The 18,935-nt window shown below is 38.8% G+C and overlaps 1 long non-coding RNA gene across 14 annotated transcripts in view; it reads left to right on the forward strand.

The window, feature by feature from the left end:
- The window catches only part of LOC147361435 (uncharacterized), a 421,857-nt gene that overhangs the window by 94,202 nt on the left and 308,720 nt on the right, over nt 1–18,935 (forward strand). For 12 of the 14 annotated variants that reach the window (XR_015137896.1, XR_015137895.1, XR_015137899.1 and 9 more), the window contains exon 2: nt 13,143–13,275. The exons of 1 other annotated variant lie outside the window; for it this stretch is intronic. This is a non-coding gene — a long non-coding RNA (uncharacterized LOC147361435). Of the gene's footprint in view, nt 1–13,139; nt 13,276–18,935 lie in introns of all 14 variants that reach the window. One more of the 14 variants, XR_015137900.1, reaches the window with a different exon arrangement.

The following is an 18,935-nucleotide window of genomic DNA, read 5'->3' on the forward strand; positions in this document are numbered from 1 at the left end:
AGTTGTTTGGTTAATCATCAGTTCCAGGCTTAAAGAAAAAAACATTCTATGTGACTAAGACTAAGGAATGTAGAGAGAAAAAAATGTTTGTCTCTTCCTCCTCCTTGAGAATTCTAGACCCCTATCTCTGCTTCAAGAGCCCCAGACCCCTTTCTCCTCCTTGGGGATCCTGGACTTCTTACCAACCTGCCTAGGAATTGACTCTCTCAGGAAGCTGGCCCTTCTTCAGGATCCACCCCCAGATTTCAACCATTTCTCAATTTCATTCAAGGATTATTTACTTTTACATACTTCATTTTCATAATTCCTACAAATTAATGTTTTCAACAAGCAAGTATTTACTCCATTATTATCCTTCAAATTTGATTAACAATGAAAATAAAAAAATCGCACAGCAGAATCCAGAAGGTAGGTATGGACTACTGACTATAATGACCTTGGATTTCTGCTGTATTTTGAATATCTACCATCTATCTCCCTTGGAGAAGATGACTCCTGATTAGAAAAGAGTGGCTCATTAATCATGCAAGCAGATTTGATAATAAATCTTGAAATCTTTACAATAACAACAAAAACCTTGTTATACACATTGTGGAGACATTTCTAAAGAATGAAACCCCTGTTTGAACATATGCTTTTGTGAACCTCACAGAGTCAGGACTGATGCTGATCTTGGTTTGGCATTGAATATGAGTAGGTCAGGCTCTTATATGAGAGCCTATTGAAGGATCTCCATAGTGAAAATGGTCCCTCTTCTCCTTGAATGCAGTTTCGAAACTGCTAAATTCTATACCTGTAGCAATTTCTGGCTGATTTTCAAGAAAAATCCAGGGAATCACAAATTACAAAGTAACCAGTCTTGTACAAGAGTTTAACAACTTGGCCTCATGTAGTCTTTGTATTAAATATATCATAAATTAAAGAAAATAAAGATAAATTAGGCAGCAGATATTAAAATTTCATTGTTCTCAGCATGTATGGAGGTAGAGGTTGTAGAGTCATTTGCTTAGTGTTTTCACAGTCTAGATTAAGCCAGCTTTTTCAGTTACTTCATACAGCTTTTTAGAATCCTAATATTAAATGTCAGGAATAACGAGGTTCTAGTTTTTTAAAGAAAATTATGTTTATCCCTATTAAATCTAATAATGAGATCTTTGCAAATAATTCAGACAGCAGGGCTGTCAATCATCAGAGCTTCTAATAGGAAAAATACTTGTCCTGTGCAGTGGTGCAGTGAGCGTGTGGGGGAAGTGGGACATTTACATAATCTTGAGCCTAATGTCTCATGTCTGCCTAGACAAAGTGGCTTCTAACCTCTCTGAAGACTTGTACTCTCAAATCACAGTAGTTTTTTTCATTTCTATTGATCATTAGTAAGTGAATGCATTGTTGTTGTGGTTTAGTTGTGAAGTCATGTCCAACTCTTGTGACGCCATGATCTATAGCCCACCAGACTCCTCTGTCTATGAGATTTTCTCCAGGCAAGGATACCAGAGTGGGTGGCCATTTCCTTCTCTACGGGATCTTCCCCAATCCAGGGATTGAACCCACATCTCCTGAATTGGCAGGCAGGTTCTTTGCCACTGAGCCATCAGGGAAGCCCAAATAAATGCATAAAGAATAAAGTTAGAAAATCACTGTCTTGGTACTTCCAGCAGAATTATATCAATAGTTATTTAAGCTAATGGTCAAATGTTGTTGGGAACAGGAAATTCACGTGGTCTTGAAATATCATCCCTTGGATAATTTGTTATTTTTTTTTACCTTTAAAAATATTGGGATGTAACTGATATACAGCATTGTGTAATTTTAAGGTATATAATGTGTCTATTTGATATATTTATGGGGGCTTCCCCAGTGGCTCAACGGTATAGAATCTGCCTGCAATGCAGGAGACGCAGGTCAATCCCTCGGCCAGGAGGGCATGGCAACCCATTCCAGTATTCTTGTTGGGGAAATCCCATGGACAGAGGAGCCTGGCAGGCTACAGTCCATGCAGTCTCAAAGAGTTGGACACGACTGAAGCAACTGAGCACAAGCACCCACGATATATTTATATATATATAGATATAAAGTTAGTATTCCTGGATCTAAAGTTTGTATTATAGCTCTAAAGTTTGTAATACTGGATTGTTACTACCTGTATTATGATATCGATATATTAGATCTTCAGAACTTACTTACTGGTTTCAAGTTTGTACCTTTAAACATTTCCCCAGACCTCCGGTCCCTGGTAACCACAATTCTACTGTGTATGAGTTTACCTTTTCTAGATTCCTTACATAAGTGAGATCATACTCGTCTTTCCTTGCCTGACTTTTGTCACTTAGCATAATGCCTTCAAAGTCCATTCTCATGGTCACACTGTCAGGATTTCCTTCTTTCTCAGGGCTGAATAATATTCCATTATATATGTAAATATACATTACATCATGAGAAACGCTGGAGTGGAAGAAACACAAACTGGAATCAAGATTGCTGGGAGAAATATCAATAACCTCAGATATGCAGATGACACCACCCTTATGGCAGAAAGTGAAGAGGAACTCAAAAGCCTCTTGATGAAAGTGAAAGAGGAGAGTGAAAAAGTTGGCTTAAAGCTCAACATTCAGTTGCTTCATTTGCTATTATTTTCTCCCATTCTGAAGGCTGTCTTTTCACCTTGCTAATAGTTTCCTTTGATGTGCAGAAGCTTTTAAGGTTAATTAGGTCCCATTTGTTTATTTTTGCTTTTATTTCCAATATTCTGGGAGGTGGGTCATAGAGGATCCTGCTGTGATGTATGTCAGAGAGTGTTTTGCCTATGTTCTCCTCTAGGAGTTTTATAGTTTCTGGTCTTACGTTGAGATCTTTAATCCATTTTGAGTTTATTTTTGTGTATGGTGTTAGAAAGTGTTCTAGTTTCATTCTTTTACAAGTGGTTGACCAGATTTCCCAGCACCACTTGTTAAAGAGATTGTCTTTAATCCATTGTATATTCTTGCCTCCTTTGTCAAAGATAAGGTGTCCATATGTGTGTGGATTTATCTCTGGGCTTTCTATTTTGTTCCATTGATCTACATTTCTGTCTTTGTGCCAGTACCATACTGTCTTGATGCAAACTAGTACAGCCACTATGGAGAACAGTGTGGAGATTCCTTAAAAAACTGGAAATAGAACTGCCTTATGATCCAGCAATCCCACTGCTGGGCATACACACTGAGGAAACCAGAAGGGAAAGAGACACGTTCATGTTCTCCCCAATGTTCATCGCAGCACTGTTTATAATAGCCAGGACATGGAAGCAACCTAGATGTCCATCAGCAGATGAATGGATAAGAAAGCTATGGTACATATACACAATGGAGTATTACTCAGCCATTAAAAAGAATACGTTTGAATCAGTTCTAATGAGGTGGATGAAACTGGAGCCTATTATACAGAGTGAAGTAAGCCAGAAGGAAAAACACCAATGCAGTATACTAACGCATATATATGGAATTTAGAAAGATGTAACAATAACCCTGTGTACGAGACAGCAAAAGAGACACTGATGTATAGAACAGTCTTATGGACTCTGTGGGAGAGGGAGAGGGTGGGAAGATTTGGGAGAATGGCAATGAAACATGTAAAATATCATGTAGGAAATGAGATGCCAGTCCAGGTTCGACGCACGATACTGGATGCTTGGGGCTGGTGCACTGGGACGACCCAGAGGGATGGTATGGGGAGGGAGGAGGGGGGAGGGTTCAGGATGGGGAACGCATGTATACCTGTGGTGGATTCATTTTGATTTTTGGCAAAACTAATACAATTATGTAAAGTTTAAACATAAAATTAAAAAAAAAAATCTCAACATTCAGAAAACGAAGATCATGGCATCCAGTCCCACCACTTCATGGGAAATAGATGGGGAAACAGTGGAAACAATGTCAGACTTTATTTTTCTGGGCTCCAAAATCACTACAGATGGTGACTGCAGCCATGAAATTAAAAGACGCTTACTCTTTGGAAGGAAAGTTATGACCAACCTAGATAGCATATTCAAAAGCAGAAACATTACTTTGCCAACAAAGGTTCGTCTAGTCAAGGCTATGGTTTTTCCTGTGGTCATATATGGATGTGAGAGTTGGACTGTGAAGAAGGCTGAGTGCCGAAGAATTGATGCTTTTGAACTGTGGTGTTGGAGAAGACTCTTGAGAATCCCTTGGGCTGCAAGGAGATCCAACCAGTGCATTCTGAAGGAGATCAGCCCTGGGATTTCTTTGGAAGGAATGATGCTAAAGCTGAAACTCCAGTACTTTGGCCACCTCATGCAAAGAGTTGACTCATTGGAAAAGACTCTGATGCTGGGAGGGATTGGTAGCAGGAGGAGAAGGGGACGACAGAAGATGAGATGGCTGGATGGCATCACTGACTCGATGGACGTGAGTCTGGGTGAACTCTGGGAGTTGGTGATGGACAGGGAGGCCTGGAGTGCTGCGATTCATGGGGTCTCAAAGAGTCGGACACGACTGAGCGACTGATCTGATCTGATACATTACATCTTAATCCATTCATCTGTGGATGGACACTTAGGCTATTGTTTTTGTACCTTGGCTATTGAGAATAACACTGCAATGAATATGGGAGTGCTGGTATTGCTTTCAGCTACTGGTTTTGATTCTTTTGAATGTATATTCCAGGCATGGGATCACCAGATCATACGATAGATGAATTTTTAATTTTTTGAGGAAACCTGTTACTGTTTTCCACTGTGGCTTAACCCAAGTTCCATTCTCATCAACAGTATACAAGGGCTCTCTTTTTTCCACCAGGAATTTTTACCTCTTATCTTCTTGATAAAAGCCATCTTACCAGGTATGAGGAGATATCTCACTGGTTTTGATGTGCATTTCCCCGATGACTAGTGATGCTGAGCATCTTTGCATATACCTATTGGACATTTATATGTAATCTTTGGAAAAATGTCTTCAGGTTTTTTGCCTTTTTGGTAATCAGATTATTTGCTTTTTGTGTTATTGAGTTATGAGTTATTAATATTTATTTTAACTTTAAGCCCTTATCATCTGTATGCTTTGTAAATATTTTCTCTCATTCTGTAGGTTGCCTTTTCAATTCACTGTTTTCCTTGCTACACTGAAGCTCTTCAATTTAGTCCTGCTTATTGCAGTCTTTGTTGCTTGTGATTTTGGTGTCTTATCCAAGAAATCCTTGCTAAAGCCAGTGTCAAGAATCTTTTTCCCTGTGTTTTCTAGCAGTTATACAATTTTATGTTTTATGTTTAGATGATCTGTTTTGAATTTTTGTTAGTGGTGTAAGATAGAGGTCCATTTTATTTTTTTGTATGCGGATATTCAGTTTTCCCAGGACTATTTATTGAAGAGACTGTCCTTTTCCTTCATTGTGTGGTCTTGGAACCATTGTTAAAAATTAGTTATTCAGTTCAGTTCCTTACTCAGTTCCAGTTAAGAACCTTGTTCTGTTCAGTTCAGTCACTCAGTTGTATCTGACTCTTTGCAACCCCATGGACTGCAGTATGCCTGGCCTCCCTGTCCATCACCAGGTCCCAGAGTTTACTCAGACTCATGTCCATTGAGTCAGTGATGCCATCCAGTCATCTCATCCTCTGTTGTCCCCTTTTCCTCCTGCCTTCAATCTTTCCCAGCATCAGAATCTTTTCAAATGAGTTAGTTCTTGCATCATGTGGCCAAAATATTGGAGCTTCAGCTTCAGCATCAGTCCTTCCAATGAATGTTCAGGACTGATTTCCTTGCATCCTGGAATGCGAAGTCAAGTGGGCCTTAGGAAGCATCGCTATGAATAAAGCTAGTGGAGGTGATGGAATTCCAGTTGAGCTATTTCAAATCCTAAAAGATGATGCTGTGAAAGTGCTGCACTCAATATGCCAGCAAATTTGGAAAACTCAGCAGTGGCCACAGGACTGGAAAAGGTCAGTTTTCATTCCAATCCCAAAGAAAGGCAATGCCAAAGAATGCTCAGACTACTGCATAATTGCACTCATCTCACACATTAGCAAAGTGATGCTCAAAATTCTCCAAGCCAGGCTTCAGCAGTAAGTGAACCGTGAACTTCCAGATGTTCAAGCTGGTTTTAGAAAAAGCAGAGGAACCAGAGATCAAACTGCCAACATCTGCTAGATCATAGAGAAAGCAAGAGAGTTCCAGAAAAACATCTACTTCTGCTTTATTGACTATGCCAAAGCCTTTGATTGGATCACAACAAACTGGAAAATTCTGAAAGAGATGGGAATACCAGACCACCTGACTGCCTCCTGAGAAGTCTGTGTGAAGCTACAGTTAGAACTGGACATGGAACAACAGACTGGTTCCAAATAGGAAAAGGAGTATGTCAAGGCTCTATATAGTCACCCTGCTTATTTAACTTATATGCAGAGTACATCATGAGAAACGCTGGGCTGGAGGAAGCACGAGCTGGAATCAAGATTGCCGGGAGTTCACCTTATACGTACTGTTTATGTCCAGACTCTCTATTCTATTCCCCTGCCTTGTGTGCCTACTTATATACCAGTACCATACTGTTTTGATCACTTTGTAATAAGGCTTAAAATCTGGCAATGTGATGGGTTCAGCTTTGTGCTTTCTCAGGATTGCTTTGAGTATATTAATAAAAGGTCTTCTGTGATTTCAAATTTTAGAGTAATTTTTTTCTATTTCTGTAAAGAATGCTGTTGGGATTTTGATTAGGATTGCATTAAATATGTAGTTCACTTTGGGTAGTATACATGTTTGCAATATCAATTCTTCCAATCCAAGAACATGAAATCTATTTCCATTTATTTGTATCTTCTTCAATCTTTTCATTAACGTCTTACAGTTTTTGTTTTACACATGTTTCACCTCCTTGGTTAAACATGTTAAACATATTTCCAAGTGTTTTATTGATTTTTGATGCTGTTATAACTGGGATTGCTTCCTTAATTTCTCATTCAGGTAGTTCACTCTTACTGTATAGAAATGCAACTGATTTTTGTATGTTGATTTTATACCCTGCAACTTTACTGAATTGATTTATTCTAATAGTTTTTTCTTAAATGAAGTCTTTAGAGTTTTCTCTATATAAAATCATATCAGCTACAAACAGGCAATTTTACTTTTTCCTTTCTGATGTGAATGTCTTTTATTTTTCTTGTCTAATTACTCTGGGTAGGATTTCCAATACTCTATTGAATAGAAATGGCAAAAAGTAGGATTCTATGCCTGTACCTGATCTTAGAGGAAAGGATTTTAACTTTTCACCACTGAGCACAATATTAACTGTGGCATTGTTGTAAATGGCCTTGATTATGCTAAGTAATGTTCCTTCTATACTGGACTTTCTTCTTACCCAACTTACTGTTTTTTGTCATGAAAGAATGTTCAATTTTGCTAAATATTTTTTTCTGTATCAGTTGAGATGATCATATGATTCTTACCTTTGATCTGTTAATGTGGTGTATTGCATGTATTGATTTGTGTATGTTGAGCTATCTTGAGATAAATCATGCTTGATAATAATGAATGATTCTTTTTAATGTGCTGTTGCATTCAGTTTGCTAATACCTTGTTGAGAATTAGCTAACATGATTTACAGAGGCAGAAGTGAATCTTTCTTTGCACTGGAGAACATAAGCCTGTGATTCACTTAAGCAAGTGATCAAATTAATGTTCCTTATTGTGAGACAATGATTATTATGTGTCCTGATTTAGTGAAATAAGTATACAATAGCACCCCTGTAACATTTTTTGCAAAAAAATATATATATTAGCTGAATCTTTTAGTCAGTGGATTTATCAATCAGACAAGTTAATTACATGACATATTCTATTACAAGACCATTGGCCTGGCCTCTGGCAAAAACTCAATGCCATAAGAAAAAGGGTACACTTCTGTATTAAAAGAGACTGAAAGAAAAACAACCAAATTCATTTTCTCAATCTTGTTTAGATCCTGAATCAGAGGAAAAACCCCAACTTTTAAAATATTCTTAGGAATTGGTAAAATTTAAATTCAGTGTCCCTCTCCGCCTCCCTTCCCCCTCTCTTTCTCCTCTTCAATAGGTATGAGAGTCATATTGTGGTTGTGTAGAATGGATATCTCCTTAATTTTAATCTTAGGAGACATTAAAGTATTTAAAGGTGAAGAGGTGAAGTCTAAAATTCAATTACAAATATATCAGGAAAATGAAAAAAAAAAATAATAGATGAGCACCCAAGAGAATGAGAGAGAATGGAACTATATTGCCAGTAATGTCACAAATGGGTGAATCTACGTGAAGGACAGATGGCTGTTCATGTGCTGTGCTTCCAATTGCTTTGAAATTGTTCAAAATAAAAAGCAGGGGAAAATCTTATTTATTTGAACATACATGAACGTCTCTTAAATGTTAGAGAAAGCTGAGTTCAGTAATTTTTGAAATACTCGGAATTTTATTAAATACAAAATCAACTACTTATATTTGAACAGTAAGAACATTTTATGTGGATGACATCTTCTTTCAGCCTATAAGCATTTGCTTACTAACATGTAAGATACACAGATCTCTTAAAATAACTGTAAACTTGCTCAAGTTCAACTCTCATAGGTACCTGTCTCCTTGGAAAGAAATCTGTTAGAGATTTCTCTAAGGAAACCTCTGTAAAGGTTGTGTGTTTGGTCGCTCAGTTATGTCCAGCTCTTTGCGACCGCATGAACTGTAGCCCTCCAGACTCCTCTGTCTGTTGGATTTCCCAGGCAAGAATACTGGAATGGATTGCCATTTCCTTCTCCAGGAGATCTTTCTGACCCAGGGATCAAACCTCCGTCTCCTGCATTGGCAGGTGGATTCTTTACCACTGAGCCATCTGGGAAGCCCATCTATAGAGGTTAGCTTCCTTGTAATCAAAGTTAATCTGATCTCTGTGCCAAGCATAAAGCTATCTTCATTTCAGAAATAAAATTACACCATGTGCAGCTGCTTTGAAACATTCTGTTCATTCTTGGGCTGATTGAGGGATATTGTTCATTCTTGGGCTGATTGTATCTGCATTGCTTGGAATGGCTGCTCTGCTTCTGATGTCTGTCCTGTGGACTTTTCCAATTCTCTGCAGAAAAACACCACAAACCCTTTAGATCTGTGTAAAATCAAAGTTGGTTTGATGTATTTATCTTTCCATAGGTATCCTGTTTGCTTTCCAACATTCGGATCTCTTACTGTAACAGGGGCACATTTTACTTTTTTTTCCCTTATATTAATATGTGCATTAATTAACTTGTTATGAGATTGACCTCTCTTTTCTGTTGCTTATTTTTATATAAAATCAGTTTTGTTAAACTTATAGAAAGCCATTCGTTCAAGATAACTTCTCTAACTGTATGCTCCACAGTTAACCCTTCTAACTCTTTTATGTAGGGTTACACAGTCCCAGGTGGCAGTAGTCGTAGAGAACCCACCTGCCGATGCAAGAGATGCAGGTTCGATCCCTGGGTCAGAAAGATCCTCTGGAGAATGAAGTGGCAACCCACTCCAGTAGTCTTTCCTGGAGAATACCATGGACAAAGGAGCCTGGTGGGCTACAGTCCATGGGGTTACAAAGAGTTGGACACGACTCACTGCACCCACACAAAGTATCATGGGTCTTCTCGATCTCCTGGTTCTGTTCTCATGTTCAGATTCTATGTGAGCACCTCCTTCGTTTTTCTCCATTGACCTTGTGTCTTTCAATTGGATTCTGTTCCTAGCACTTCATGCTCAGTGTTGGACTTTGTCCTGTAAGGGAGTTTAGGCAGTTGACTTTGAGTCCATGGGACACAGACTGCTCCAGTCTCTTCAAAACTCACCACAAGGGCCCACACCCTCACCCACCACTGGACTATGCAAAATTCACCCAGTGCCGGCTGCTGTTCTCACATTGGCCTTCTGGAATTTCCAGTGAGTTTCTGTTGGCTATTTTAGGACTGTAGTCTTAGACTGTGGAGGATACCCAGTTCTTTCTTATGCTTCCTATGATGCAGATGCTCTATGTATCTGATAGCTACTAAAAGTTTGTTTATACCAGCCCTTACTATGGGGTGTATGAAGATACTTTGTCACCTAAGTTTGTTGGAGATGTTGATCGTCTCTTTGTTTTCTGGCTACTTGCCTGCTTTATATAATAGAATTTAGTTAGTTCAGTTGCTCAGTTGTGTCCAACTCTTTGCAACCCTGTGGACTGCAGCACACTAGGCTTCCCTGTCCATCATTAACTCCTGGAGCTTACTCAAACTCATGTCCATTGAGTTGGTGATGCCATCCAACCATTTCATCCTCTGTCGTCCCCTTCTCCTGCCCTCAATCTTCCCCAGCAGCAGGGTCTTTTCCAATGAGTTAATTCTTTGCATCAGGTGGCCAAAGCATTGGAGTTTCAGCTTCAGCATCAGTCCCTCCAGTGAATATTCAGGACTGATTTCCTTTAGGATTGATTCTCCTTTAGGTTTGATCTCCTTGTAGTCCAAGGGACCTTCAAGAGTCCTCTCCAATGCCACAGTTCAAAAGCATCAACTCTTTGGCATTCAGCCCTCTCCATAGTCCAACTCTCACATCCATACATGACCACTGGAAAAACTGCAGCCTTGACTAGACAGACCCTTGTTGGCAAAGCAATGTCTCTGCTCTTTAATATGCTGCTAGATTGGTCATAGCCTTTCTTCCAAGGATCAAGCATCTTTTAAGTTCATGGCTACAGTCACCATCTGCAGTGATTTTGGAGCCCCCAAAATAAAGTCTCTCACTGTTCCCATTGTTTCCCCATCTATCCGCCATGAAGTTATGGGACCGTATGCCATGATCTCAGTCTTCTGAATGGTAGGATTATTCTTCTTAAGAAGAATTTAAGAAAAATAAACTGCCACTGCCACCATCTTCGCTGAATCAAATTTCATTACATTCATGAATACAAAATGAAGTAGTATATCACCATCCATGGCATTACTTTCAACAAATAGATGATTTTGAACTAAATATTTTTGTGACAAAAATACATAAAATTTTCCTTTGAGTAGGAATGATTCATCTATCATCATTATCCATGGACTCATGAAATTGACTGACTTATTTTATGAACATGTTTCATGTTTTTCTCTTCAGTTAGTCCTCCAGCCTCTACTGCTCTACATTTTTTCAAAGAAGAAAGATGAAGAATGATAATTCTTTGTCTAGAACCACAGACATGGATTTCCCACTGTTATATTGTAATCCTGCTTTCCAAAATCATGAACCATACTCTACTTCCTAATTCTCTTTACTTTTGAGTTATACTTTGCTTAAAAAATTACTCATATGACTCTACTTTTAGTTTGTTATATGTAAATATCCTCTGTATGTATAAGCAATGCAGAATCTTAAACTTGTTATCCTTTCCAAGGTTTTTTTTTTTGTTTGAACTATCGAGATCTTAAGTCAGTGTAGAAACAAATCCTAGTGGTTGATGAAATAGCATATTATAAGGAAAGGTGGGAATGAAAATACATTAAATTTGAAAAATTAACTTGAAGTCATACTTTTAAGATAAATACATATTCCTGCTCAGACATTAAAAAAAAAAAGTCCAATAGTGTCTGGCTTTTGTCCATCAGCATGTCTTTACTGCACCCCTAGTGTCCAGATTTTGTTTGATGTCCAGTTTTGTCCTCTGCATAGAAGGGACCAGATCTCGTGGAGGTGTTTGATTTCCTCCTCAAGCCAGGAAAGAAATCAATCTATGTGTGGAATATTCTGTTGTCAGAAAGCAAAAATGCTTTTGGAGATGTAAGGGACAGTAAAAGAGTGAGGAGATCTACTTAAGAGGACTCAGCAACAGTAACCCTTAGGAATTTGCATCAAATAATAATAGTTACAAATTCATGGCTTTTTACAGATGCTAATTTCTAACACCCTGAGTAAAAAAGGTTGATGTTAAGTGTGCGAAGAATAGTTATCATATAAAAGGAGCACAGATATATTTGGATAGTTTTAAAGTTTTTATTTTTTACAGTGGAAATATTACTATGTGTGGTATTTTTAATTAAATATATGTGTGCATGCATGTGCGTGCGTGCACACACACACTTGTTTCTGTGTAAGGAGGAAAGGAATCCAGTGTAAAGTAGGAGCTCTACCAAGAAAAGGAAATAGTGATCAGCACTGTGGTCATATGAAATAACCAGCAAATTAAATATAAAAGTTAATCAAACCTGTTGATCAAGAAGTTGGAAATTTCAAAAATTCATTTCTAGTCAAGTAGCCTAATCTCTAATAGCCTAATCTCTTGAGTCTAACAGCTCAAGAGGTGAGATATTCATAGAGATTAAACCCTAGATGGCTCTAGTAATTAAAATTTTAAAGATTCTAGAAAAAGCATATACTTTTAATAATAATGCAAATAGACTAGATTCATATATCATAGAGACAGGCCAAGGGATTAGGGACCAAGAAATCCAAAAGTTGAAGAATACATCATTTTCAGAAAAGGCACCAACTTAAATGAAACTTAAAACATTTACTATATAAAAAGACTCAGCTTATGCTCAGTGTCACTTCTTTGAATCACTGTGGTCATTACAGTCAGATCAAGGTCCCAAGGCAGAGTTTCCTAGCCGACAACTAGAATCTGCAACCTTGATTTGTGTGGCTATGATCTTTTTCTTTTGTGTCTGGTTAGATTAATAAAACTCTTAAGAGCATCTGAAAATAGCACTATCACTGTGTCAGAGTACGGGGCAAGAAGAAACAAAGTTAAATATTTTTTTTTCACCATTTTGATAACTAACTTTAATGTTAAGGTATTATAAATTTTGGAATCACTGAACTTCAGTTATTTGCTATTTTAGATACTTTAATAACCTCAAAGCAATCAACCATATTAAATCTATAATTACAGTTTAAGGGAATTAATCAATCACATTTCTAACTGATGTCCAGGTGCTCAGTAAAACAATTTTGAAAGTTTTTAAAATCATAGGTGAATAATTTGGGCTCACTAAATGAGGTACTATCTAAGTGGGTATTCCTCTCCTTAAATAAAACCCCCCTTGGTCATAATCACGATTGGTTCTCTATAAAGGAGGTTTTTAATTTTAAACATATCTTCTCTTGTCTATGAAACTTTAACTTGCCTTTCAAATTCTTTTCACCCTGCATCAAGAAGCTGCGGCAATGAAACGAGACCAGCATTATGACTCACTCCACGGAGATTGATCATGGTGTCCACCACCAGCCCTTGGCCATCTATTTCTGTCATTGCTGAAATGGAAGCAGAGGAGATCAAACGCACTGAACAAGTAGGTTGTGTAGAAGCAGAATTTGCTTGCTGAGTAGTAGATCTGCAGACTGAGCTTTGTAGCAGGATCTTAAATAATGGTCTGAAGGAGAGAGAAATGAGGCATAGGATGATACTGTTGAAGTATTTGAAGCAGGTGTTTGTTATTTTGTCTTCTGCCCCTTCTTTTGGGGGAGCTCTTCCTTTTTCTCTATCCTCACCATGTTCTTCTACAGTTATAGCCCATTATCTCCGCCCTATGGAAATGAGCATGTGTCATTTAAGACACTGGAGTTGTACACCCTCTTGGGCACAGAAACTCATTAAAGAAGGCAGCAGGGGTCTGGGACCATGATTCAAAATTCCTTCAGAGTTTATTTATAATGCGGCAGAGATTCTTCAGGATCCTTGCTAATCCTCAGCCTCCACTTCGGTCTTGATTTGGAAAGGATGGTCCTGGCTGGTGATAGTGGTCATGATCTATGACTCATGAAAGAGCCCATCCATGGTTGAAAGGTAGAATGAGGGTTTCGCTAAGAGAAGAGCAGGATGGGACTGGAGAGAAAAGATGCTGATGGTTTGAGTCTCTGCTCCTAGCACCTGAGCAGCGGTCCTTGGTTTTTGTTTCACTTATTACAGTTGCTGGAATGTGCTGGCTATCAGTTACTTCTCAGCTCTAAACCTACTCTTTGTCCTAATGTTTGGTAATGGATATAGGCTTTGTCAACTGCATTTGTTGTTCAGTCACTAAGTCATGTCCAACTCTTTGTGATTCTATGGGCTGCAGCACACCAATCTTCCCTGTCCTTCACTCTCTGAGAGTTTGCTCAGATTCATGTCCATTGAGTCAGTGATACTATCTAATCATCTCATCCTCTGCTTCCCTCTTCTCCTTTTGCCTTCAATCTTTCCCAGCATCAGGGTCTTTTCCAGTGAGTCACCTCTTTGCATCAAGTGACCAAAGTATTGGAGCTCCAGCATCAGTCCTTCCAATGAATATTCAGGGTTGATTTCCTTTAGGATGGACTGGTTTGATCACTTTGCGGTCCAAAGAACTCTTAAGAGTCTTCTCTAGCACCCAATTGAAAGGCACCAATTCTTCAGCACTCAGCCTTCTTTGTGGTCCAACTCTCACATCCATACATGCAGACTGGAAAAACTATAGCTTTGGCTATACGGCTGCATTTATCCTTTACCAACTGGCTTGATGTTAAGCTCTGCCAATAGATGGTGCTGTGGAAAGGACAGCAAGATAATATGAGAAGGACCTTTTTCCTTCTGTTTCCTCTTTTTCTCCTGTGACATCAAGCAGAGCAGAGCTCAGTGGGTCGCTTGCCTATGGTTCTGGCAAGTAGCCTGGAGCCTGTTTATTCACCTTGGTTAGCGGCTACGTGTTTCTGCAGCTGCCAGTTCCTTCTCAAATGTCAGAATCTCTCTCTTGCGGGAGAAGACCCCTCCTTTAAGTTTCTAGGTTCCCTATTCACTTCTTTGAGCTTAATAGTGGCAACAGCTTTCTGAAGTGGCTGCCCTTTTATACCTTAATATTTTCTTTTACTCCTTTCAGTAATTAACTACCTATTACCCAGGTAACAATTCTTGGTATTAATACTGTCCTTGTTCAAATTACTGGTATTTTTTTTTTTTTTTGTCTTCTAATTAGACCCCAATGAATATAGCAAGCTGTCTGAATTTATTACTCTCTAAGAAGTACTAGTTTTGCTTAAGGGAACTCAATTTGCATTTCTTCTCTTGTTCCAGCTCTTCAGTTATTGTTTGGACTTTATTCAATAAATCATCAAAAAATATGTGAGGCACTAGGCCAAGCACTCTATCGGGGGCTTGGGGTATAAAGAGGAGCATGCTAACCTACTGTCAAGACACTAGACTATCATTTACAAAATAATTATGTATTGGGTGGACAGATACGTAAACAAATGATTAAGATACAATATGGTAAGTGTTGAAGATATGAACAAGGGATGAAGAAGCATGGAGAAAGGCGTGATCAATTTTACAGGAGGAATGGACATGTGGACACTAGATGGGAAGGGAGTGGTGGGACAAATTGGGAAAGTAGTATTGACATGTATACATTACCATGTGTAAAATAAACAGCTAGTGGGAAGCAGCTGTATAGCACAGGGGGTTCAGCTCAGTGCTCTGTGATGGCCTAGAGGGCTGGGATGGGGTGTGGGAGGGAGGCTCCAGAGGGAGGGGACATGTATGCACATAGGTGATTTATTTCATTGTACAGCAGAAACTAACACATTTTGTAAAACAATTATTGTCCAATAATAAAAATAAAGATCCAGGAACTAAGTGGTCAAGGAAAGATTGGCAGAGGAGTCAAAGATTTTTGTAGGAACTTAAAGGATGAATACGTATTTACTCCAGAGGAAAGTGGGAGAGGGAATAACAAACCGAGGTCTGGACTTGCTGAGCCTGTTCAGGGAACTATAGTTGGCCATTGGCTATAAGGGGGTGTAAGAGAAGAAAGCTGAGGGCTGTGGTTTTCCAGGTAGCTAGGAAAGGAACATGTGGGTTATATTAAGGAGTTTGGGTGTATTCTATCCATAGCTGAACATGTAAGTTTTTCCTTTATACTATGTACTCGGGGCTTCCCTGGTGACTCAGACAGCAGAGAATCTGCCTGCAATGCGAGAGACCTGGGTTTGATCCCTGGGTTGGGAAGATCCCTTGAGGAGGGCCTGGCAGCCCACTGCAGTGTTCTTGCCTGGAGAATCGCCATGGACAGAGGAGCCTGGCGGGTAACAGTCCATGGGGTCACAAAGAGTCAGACACCACTGAGCGACTAAGCGCACGCACACGCACGCACGCACACACACACACACACACACACACACACGTACTAGGTCCTGTGCCCAGTGATCACATGCATTGTTATATTCTCATGTAATATAGAGCGAATACTCTTCTTATGCACGTTGTGTGTATAGAAAAGTAAATCTAGGTACACTGAAATACAATTGTTCCCCCATCCACAGGGGATACGTTCCAAGAACGCCCCCAGGGGATGCCTGAAACCACAGATAGTGAGAGTATTTATGGAGGAGGGCATGGCAACCCATTCCAGTGTTCTTACCTGGAGAATCCTATGGAGATAGGAGCCTGGCAGGCTGTAGTCCATAGGGTCACAAAGAGTTGGACATGACTGAAGTGGCAGCACACACGACACGTGTGTATGTGTGTGTGTGTATATACACGTGTTTATATATGCGTATATACACTTGTTTTTTTCCTATATGTACATACCTGTGATAAAGTTTAATTTCTAAATTAGGCACATTGAGAGATTAACAACAGTAATTATAAAGTAGAACAATTATAAAAATTAATTTAAGTAATTTTAGGGCTTCCCTGATGGCTCAGCTGGTCAAGAATCCACCTGCAATGCAGGAGACCTGGGTTCAGTCCCTGGGTCAAGCAGATGCTCTGGAGAAGGGAATGGCAACCCACTCCAGTATTCTTGCCTGGAGAATTCCGTGGGCATATATGTATATATACTTGTTTATTCCTATGTGTATATACTTGTGATAAAGTTTAATTTCTAAATTAGGCACAGTAAGAGATTAACAACAGTAATTACAAATAGAACAATTACAACAATATGGTATAGTAAAGTTATGTGAATGTGGTGTTTATCTTCTTGTCAAAGTATCTTCTTGTACAAATTTAATTCATTTTCCATCTTAACTAGGCACTTGTCACACACCACAGGTGTAACTTAGCAGTTTGAGGTGTGGCAGCAAAACCAGCTTGAATTTTTTTTTTTTCCTTTTTCAGTTTCACAGAAGCTTCATTCTTATCATAGACCTTAGCAATCTCAGTACAGGATTCTTTTTAAGTCTAGAACTTTTACCTCTTCACTGATGGGAAGCACTTTTATAGCTTTTCTTTGGCATGCTTGAAGTCCCAGCATCACTATTCTTGGACTTTGGGGCCATCATTAAGTAAAATAATTGTTACTTGAACATGAGAGCTGCAGTACCTAGAGAGTCCATCTGAGAACCAGATGGCTACTGAGTGACTAATGAATGGGATAAGCAGGACGAATGGATGATTCACATCCCCGGTGGGACAGAACAGGACAGTGCAGGGTTTCATCTTGCTACTCTGAGTGGTGCACGATTTAAATCTTATGAATTATTTATTTCTGAAATTTTCCACTTAATATTTTCCCATTGTGGTTGACCCTGGGTAACTGGGAAACTGAAAAATGAAGCTGCGGCTCAGGGGGGCCACTGCAACTTTATTATGTGCAAATGACCACGCAATAGTAAACGGGAAGGGTTTATCACCCAAATATATAAACAGCAAAGTGTAGCTTTTCGCCACTAAGCTGTACTGTCTCCACAGACTATAAATACTTAATGAAGCTATTTTTATGACTGGAACTCACATGATATATTGTCCGTTGCCCTCTATATCAGTGGTGTGCTGGAGATAGCTTATACCAGTTTGCAGGAGCCAACTGTGCCCATCTTTTTCCAAATCTAATCGGTGACTTGTGTCAGCAGGTTGAAATCTGCCACGGCAATAATATTTACACCATGGAAATAGGCAAGCACTACAGATCAGTTTCTTTTCTGTAAAACTGGTTGTTAAATATATAGCATCACTGCTGTTGCAAACTCTTGGATTTTTTAATATACAGAAGACATGGACCTGTTGTTTTCCGATCTATTTTGCTTTCTTGTAAATTGAATGATATTTGATCCAATAGTTGAAAAATCATTCTGGTACTTAAATTGCATTAATCCACATGGTATCTTCATAGTAAGCTGATGTTTTCTGAGATTAAACTCAGAGCATTCACCAAGAACTCTATTTTATATTTAACCACCAATTTCATCACTATTTTTGCTATGATGACTCTTATAGATTTTTATCACTTTTTCTAAAATTTATTAGTCAACTTGGATTGCTGTTGCCGTTCTTTTTCTGCTTCAAGTATGTACGTGTATATACGTCATTTTAGGGACTGGGATTATATTTACTTTCCTTTATTTGTTTTCTATTTCAACTTGTCAAGGAGAAGTTTTCTGGGCAGGCCATGGTATAGTCATTAAAAAAGAAATCCAAAGTAGGAAGCCTTATTCTGGAGCATAATTCTGTCTCAACTAAATTGAATGCATAATTGGAAGCATAGGGTTGAGTGTGAGCTGGCCCAGTGCTGCCATCTTTCTTCTAAGAGCATCATCTTTCCTACCCTCACTTTTGTGGGGATACTTTTCCTTAGTAGATTGCAAAATGATGATTCTTCCTAAGATAGCCTCGTAGCATCTCAGATTTCCATCATATATTTTCTCTGTGGATTAAATCAGGGGTCCCCAACTTCTAGGACCTAATGTCTAATGATCTGAGGTGGAACTGATGTAATAGTCATAGAAATAAAGTACACAATAGATGTAATACACTTGAATCATCCTCAAATCATTCTCCTACCCTGGTCTGTGGAAAAAAAAAAAATGTCTTCCATGAAACTTGTCCCTGGTGCTGAAAAGGATGGGGACCCCTGGATTAAATCACCACTCATTCAGAACTGGGTCCACCTGTTCTATTATTATTCTAAATGAATGATGTTATATCAGTACTTACCATGTTGCTTTAGGAGTGACTCTCAAAGCTAACTGCTAAAAGGAAAGGAGATGAGCTGTGGAA

The sequence above is a fragment of the Bos grunniens genome, chromosome 12 (assembly GCF_055505025.1).
Source record: "Bos grunniens cultivar Pamir isolate PY7600 chromosome 12, Bosgru_T2T1.0, whole genome shotgun sequence".
Classification (NCBI taxonomy): Eukaryota; Metazoa; Chordata; class Mammalia; order Artiodactyla; family Bovidae; genus Bos; species Bos grunniens.